The 6,000-nt window shown below is 54.7% G+C and overlaps 1 protein-coding gene across 5 annotated transcripts in view; it reads right to left on the reverse strand.

Moving 5' to 3' along the window:
* TSPAN18 (tetraspanin 18) overlaps positions 1–5,530 on the reverse strand; it is a 199,108-nt gene extending 193,578 nt beyond the window's left edge. For all 5 annotated transcript variants that reach the window (XM_053560379.1, XM_053560382.1, XM_053560375.1 and 2 more), the window contains exon 1: positions 5,250–5,530. The gene's annotated coding sequence lies outside the window, so the exon portion shown is untranslated. The remainder of the gene's footprint in view (positions 1–5,249) is intronic.
* Between the last annotated feature and the right edge of the window lie 470 nt (positions 5,531–6,000).

Below are 6,000 nucleotides of genomic sequence, written 5' to 3' on the forward strand. Positions count from 1 at the left end.
AGTGTGGCTTTCCTGTCTCCCCTCCCCTCTGCAGTAACTTTGGATGCTACCCTCTCAAAGGTGCAGCTACAAAGATGGTGGGGGTCACCATCAGCCTGGGGCCTGGGTAACCCCACGGAGTGGAGACCCATGTTAGACAAGTGACATGAGTGGGAACTAACCCTGCTGTGTTAAGCCAGAGAGATTTTGCAGCAGCTAGGTCATTTAGCGTAACAGTGCTATTATAGCTATTATTCTGATTTTCACAGATAAGAAAACCAGGCCACACTGCCAATAAATGGCAGAAATAGGATTCAAATTCAGATGGGTGAGCCAACATGCATCCTCTTTCCATCACAACCTCTTGTTGGATAAGATCATTCCCCTGGGTAAGCGGCCATGTCCCACAAAACTCCCCTCTCACTGTCCCCCAGATGGCTGAGGAATCACTGCAGGATGAACACAGGGAATGTCATAAGGTTCTTTGAGTCCGGAAGATGATTGGAAGCAGGGCAGAAGCAGCCTGACCAAATCTAAGAGAGATCTTTCCCGGGGTTTGGGGGTCTCACAGGAGGTTTTGATACAACCGAAAATATACCATATACAACCGGAGAACCACATCAACCTAAAATCTAATCCCATTCTTACTGTCTTACTTTCTAATCTGCAAAATGGGGCCAATATCTGAACCCTCTTTGTTGGGGGCAGGGGTGGGGGGGCCAAGGATGAAGCATTGTTCAACTCCTAGCTGATGGTGAGCATTCTCCAAACATCTGTCCCTATAACGCCATGATGATCATCTCTGGGACCGCCCACAGCAACAGCCTTGCTGGAAGGACATGAGACAGAGGTGCAGCCTGTCCTGTCCCCTTGCAAACAGCTGGAGGAGGCTGCCCAAGCCGGGACAGCCTATAAAGCCCAGAGCCTTGGATCTCAGACCTGGCCCAGCCCTCATCCCTGCAGCAGACCATGGGCAGACCACAGAAAGGGATGCAGGGCCAGCCAGACGTAGAGCAACACAGCAGAGGAGCCAGATTATTTATTTGAAAGTCAAAAGTGTCTTCTAAGAAGACTGGCTTTTATTTGGGTAAATCTGAGAGAGGTTGATCAGCTTAAACTCATTATCTCCACATATGGTCTTTGTGCCACGGTTTAGGGTGGGAAACAAAGGGTGGAAGGGAAAGGATGGGCAAAGACTAGCTGATGAAATATCATCCCTCGACTGCCAGAAACCAGGATATTTGTAGTGATGTCAAATTGGGCTTCCTGCCACGGAGGCGAGGAGGCTACCATGAGAATGATCACAGGACTGAGGACCCCCTCAATGAAGGGACAAAGGAGGAAAAGAACCAAAAGAGCAACTATTCACCCTTGTCTTCTACCCCCAAAGTAGATTTTTCACACACACACACCATGGCCCAGAACCCTCTGAACCCTCCCTTTGAACTGGGAAGGGTCAGAGTTGATCTCTCTCATTTTACAATAATAATAATGATAATGGTGGACATTTATTGAGCATTTACTATGTGCCAGGCACTATGCTAAAGGTTTTATAAGTTTTATCTTAATGCCTATTCACAACAATCCTACAGGGTATTATGAGTCCCGTTTTACAGATGAGGAAACTGAGGCACTGAGGTTGAATGGCTTAAACCAAGGTAATGCAATTGATGCAGAAGATAAATGCTCACTGCCAACATTTAACAATGCTCACAAGTCAACATTCAAACACAAACAGTCTAACCACCATGCAGCGCTGTCTCCAAAGAAATAGGGAAACTGAGGTTCAGAGAGAGGCAGTGACTCACGCGAGGTCACACAGCTTCATTGGTTACAGAAACAGATGAGAAAACAAGTCTCCTAACACCTGGTTCAGCTACCTTTCTACTCCATCCTGTTGCCTTTCAGTACGTATGCAGCCGCCCACGATGAATGAACATGTTTTTGCTCATCTCCAAGTTGTTTAACTCATTAATTAAACCAGCAGTCTTGGATGCAGACAAGGGACAAGGGCTGGATCTTAAAACAACAGTGCTGGGATGACAGACCTGCTTTGCCAGGGGCAAACACTGGGTTCATCATCTCACGCTCCCTCTCTTTTTAAAAAGTGTTTCATGATCTGCACCCTCTCCCTCAGATGGAGTACTGATGTGGGTCCAAAGTGCCAGCCTGGGTGGCAGGAGGAGCTCAAGCTGGCATGCTTGCTCAGCGGCATCAGGTGGCAGAGATGCTGATCAGCGGGCGTCATCTGCTCTGGGGGACTAAAGTGCTGGTTTCCAAGTCCCCCTCCCTTTGCCAGTCCCAGCTGAGCATTGAACAAATGTTCCTTATTTTCCTTCTCAGTGGCTGATGAAATAGGCCAGAAAAGCGGCCCTTTGGAAGGGGAGGGGTCCCTGAAATGTGCAGCCCAGAAACTGACCTTGGCGCTTCCAGAGAAGAGTGGGGAGTGAGCTTGCAGACTGACATGGACTCCTAGGAGGAATTGGTCACCAATACCCTCTCTACCCAAACTGCTGAGCATTCTGTCCACACAGCCAAAGGATGACAAAAGCTGGTATCTAATCCACAGGACTTTGTAAGGCTGGGCGGAGAGAGGGAAGAATTAGAGAGATGAGCCAGTATGGAAAGCAGAACCCAGCAGGGCTACGCAGCCCCCTAAGAGAGCAGACTCTCCTAAGTAGAAGCCGCAAGACCCCTCAGAATCTTCTTGGCTAACACTTTCATTTTACAGATGGGGAAAGCAGGTTTGAGAGGGAAAGTGACTCACCCAAGGCCACACTGATCCAGAAGAGTGGAATTTCAAATTTGCCATTTTCCCCCTTTTTGTTCTCTGACCCACCCCTGACCCATCAAAACCTCATTCAGTAACTCAGGCAGCTATTTCCAGGCTGATGTGGAATCTTCTAAAGGGCAGAGGGTCCTTGCTGGAGTGAACCCAGAGTGTCCCAAGCCCAGATGACCTGCTTCTAGACAGTGGTGTGGAGCTCTTATTGATACACTACCATTGGGGCTCAGGGTGGGTAAAATCATCACATATATCAGCCCTCTGAATGGACTTGGGAGAAGAGGGGACGAGGAAACAGAGTGCCCAGGACTTGAAATTTTGCTGGACCAGAGGTCGTGCAGTTTGCCTGGGAGAAGTCCAAGTTTGCCACATAAGATAGGCTAAATCTGAACACAGACATCACTAGTCCTCAGGGGTCTCAGTTCCCTCTTTAATTTGGGGACAGGTTGGGGGGGATGGGGCGAGTGGGAGGAGCAGAACACAGGAGGTGCAGCTTTCTGGGGGCCCCTGCTCAAGTTCTGAGGGCAAGGCTGCTCCTAGCAGGCTTCCCTCAGCAGAAAAACAAAAGTCACTAAGAGGAAAACAAAACAAAAAACTCTCTTTTGTTTTCTGGGCCCCTGGAATGTCTTAAAGAGGACTCCAGAGACAGCAGCTTCTCCACCCTTCCTTTTTCTCCTCTCTCCTCCTCCTCCTCTATTCAAAACAAGAATCGTGCTGATCTTGCTGATGGCAACTTTGTGCGGGAGCATTTCAGTGGCACCCAACAAAAACACCTGAGGAGGCTAACCTGAGGCAGGCTGAACTTAGGAACCTTGTCCCTCTTTCAGAAACCATCACATGTCCAACTGCTTTATGGGGGACTCTGAGGGCCTGTCCAAGGAAGCATGCATTGCTAGTCAAGATGAAGATTTCCACGGCAACTAGGAGGCCACTGCACCTTCTTAGATTTGCTCATTTGCACTCATTTGGGGTGCCGGGAGAAGGGATGGAATGAGAGAGAAAGATGAGGCAACAATCCCTCCAGTGTTGCTTCAATGTGGGACAGCCCCACACGTGACAAAGATGACACTCTTCACAGATGCCAGCAGCCATGCACAGACAGACACACAGACTCAATACCCAGGGGCCCTGGGGTTAGACAACAGGGACACAGAGCGGGTTTCCACCAATAACTGTGAAATGACCAGTGACTGTGGTCTGGAGACCCCAGACCCAGGGGGTGGGGGCGGGGTTCTTGTTGACTGCTGAGAAATTTAACACTTCTGCAAGGACTGCTAAAGTCTTTAAGGGCTCCCATCCCCCACCCCGTGCCTCCCAGTTTCCTCGTTCCCAGAGAGATGGTGGATATACCCCCAGGCCCCCACCCTGCCCACACCAGCTAGGGATTTGGCCAGATCCAGGGAACAAAGATACAACTTTTACAAAAAGGGTGCATTCTGCGGTTTGAGTTTCAGCAACTCCAAGAAACCTCAGAAACTTAATTCTTCAACCCACCCTCTCTACACCAATTTGCTGATAGTGCATTTTGTTTTTGGTTTGGGGGGATGGATTTCTTACTCACCCACCCACTCAAACTGCCAGCCCCCCCAAGAAAAATAACCCTATGCCCCCCGAGCTTTCCAGCACATCGCCCTCTCAGCTTCATACTCGACCCTCTCCCCTACTCCAGCTGGTGGGGGGCAGCCCTTCCGGGCAGGCCCCAGGGTAAATTGGAGGATCTGTGGTTCGTCGAGCCTCCAGATTTCAGCCAAAAGCCAGGACTCGCCTTCATGTGGGCGAGAGGGCCGGGGAAGGGCGCCCCCTGGCGGGAGCCCACACACCTCAATCCAGTCGGGACCCAGAACCGGCGCGAGCCCACCCCCGCCGAGCAAACCTCCAAACGGACTCCCACTATGTCCCTAAATCTGGACATGCCCTAGCTGCCGACCCCATAGAGTCTCGCTTTCCCAAGCCGCACACACCTCGTAGGAAATAAGGGGTTCCCTAGAGGAAAGCGTGGCGCCCCGCCCCACGGCCAGGGACCCCGAAAGCGGCCCGCGCTCAGTGCGGGTGTTGGGCCCAATCCCGGCTCTTAGTTCCTAATCCCTACCCATCCTCCTGCAGGCTGGCGTGGCGTGCACCTCCTCCGGGCTCAGCCCCGGCCGAAACCCGGAACCTTACAACCACACCTGCCACTCCGCCTTTCTCCCGAAGCCCCCCCTTCGCCTACCCAGAGAGCTCGGCACCCACTGGCACTGCACCTGTCCTCGGCGGACTCCGGACAGGGATTGGGGCAAACCCGTCTCCCCTGCACAACCTGCCCCCCATGCTAGTTTGAGTAGAACTTGATTCCTGGGCTTCCCCGGGACCGTCCCGGGATCCCCCGTGGCATCCCGACTCCCCCACGGTGGCGCACAGCCTCCCGGGGGCAGCGCGCGTGGGATGTCCAGGTCCCCAGGAGCAGCGGGCGGACGCGCGGAGGGCACGGAGGAGCGGAGCGCCCTACCTTCCAGCGGCGGCGCGGGACCCGGAGCCAGCTCCCGCCGGTGGCCGCGGGGGAAACTTTCCCCGGGCGGAGAGGCGCGCTCACAACTTGCTCGGCGCCTGCTGCCTTCCCAGCGGCGGCGGCGTGTCCGGGGACCAGCGACGCGAGGCTGCAGAGGCGGCGGCGGAGCTCGCGGCTCCGGACCCGGGCTGGGGCTCGGGCGCGGGCGGCCTCGCGCGGCTCCGCGGTGGATCGCTCGGCGCAGCGTCCGCCCCGCAGCCTGGAGCCCCCGAGACGCCGGCGGCAGCTGCAGCCGCCCGCCCGCCCGCCGGCCCCACCTCCCAGCCACCGCTCTGTCCCTCCCTCTCCCCGCGCCCCCTCCTCCCCCAAACCTCCTCTCCTCGCGTCTCCAGTCGCCGCCGCCGCCGCTGCTCTGGCGGCGGTATAGGCACGTCTCCTCCCGCGGGCTGCCCCCCACCACCTCCCGGCCTCGGTCTGCGCCTTCAGCCCAGCATCCAGGCCTTGCGCTGGGAGTCCCTGGGCCACCCTCTGCCTAGCTCCCCTTCCTCCACCCCCGACCACCTCCCCACTCTATTCAAGGACCCCAGCTTGGTCTGAATCCAGACCTGTTGAGAGAGTGGGGAGAGTGTCATGCCAGACCAAGAGCATTGATTCCAAGGGAACTTTCATGCTGCCCCCAGAGCCCGGCTGCAGGGCTAGGGGTGAGCGGGATAATTCCCCGTCCAGAACTGGTGTTCCGGGCTTCCCGCGG

This window comes from Nycticebus coucang, chromosome 14 (genome assembly GCF_027406575.1).
Source record: "Nycticebus coucang isolate mNycCou1 chromosome 14, mNycCou1.pri, whole genome shotgun sequence".
NCBI classification, from domain to species: domain Eukaryota; kingdom Metazoa; phylum Chordata; class Mammalia; order Primates; family Lorisidae; genus Nycticebus; species Nycticebus coucang.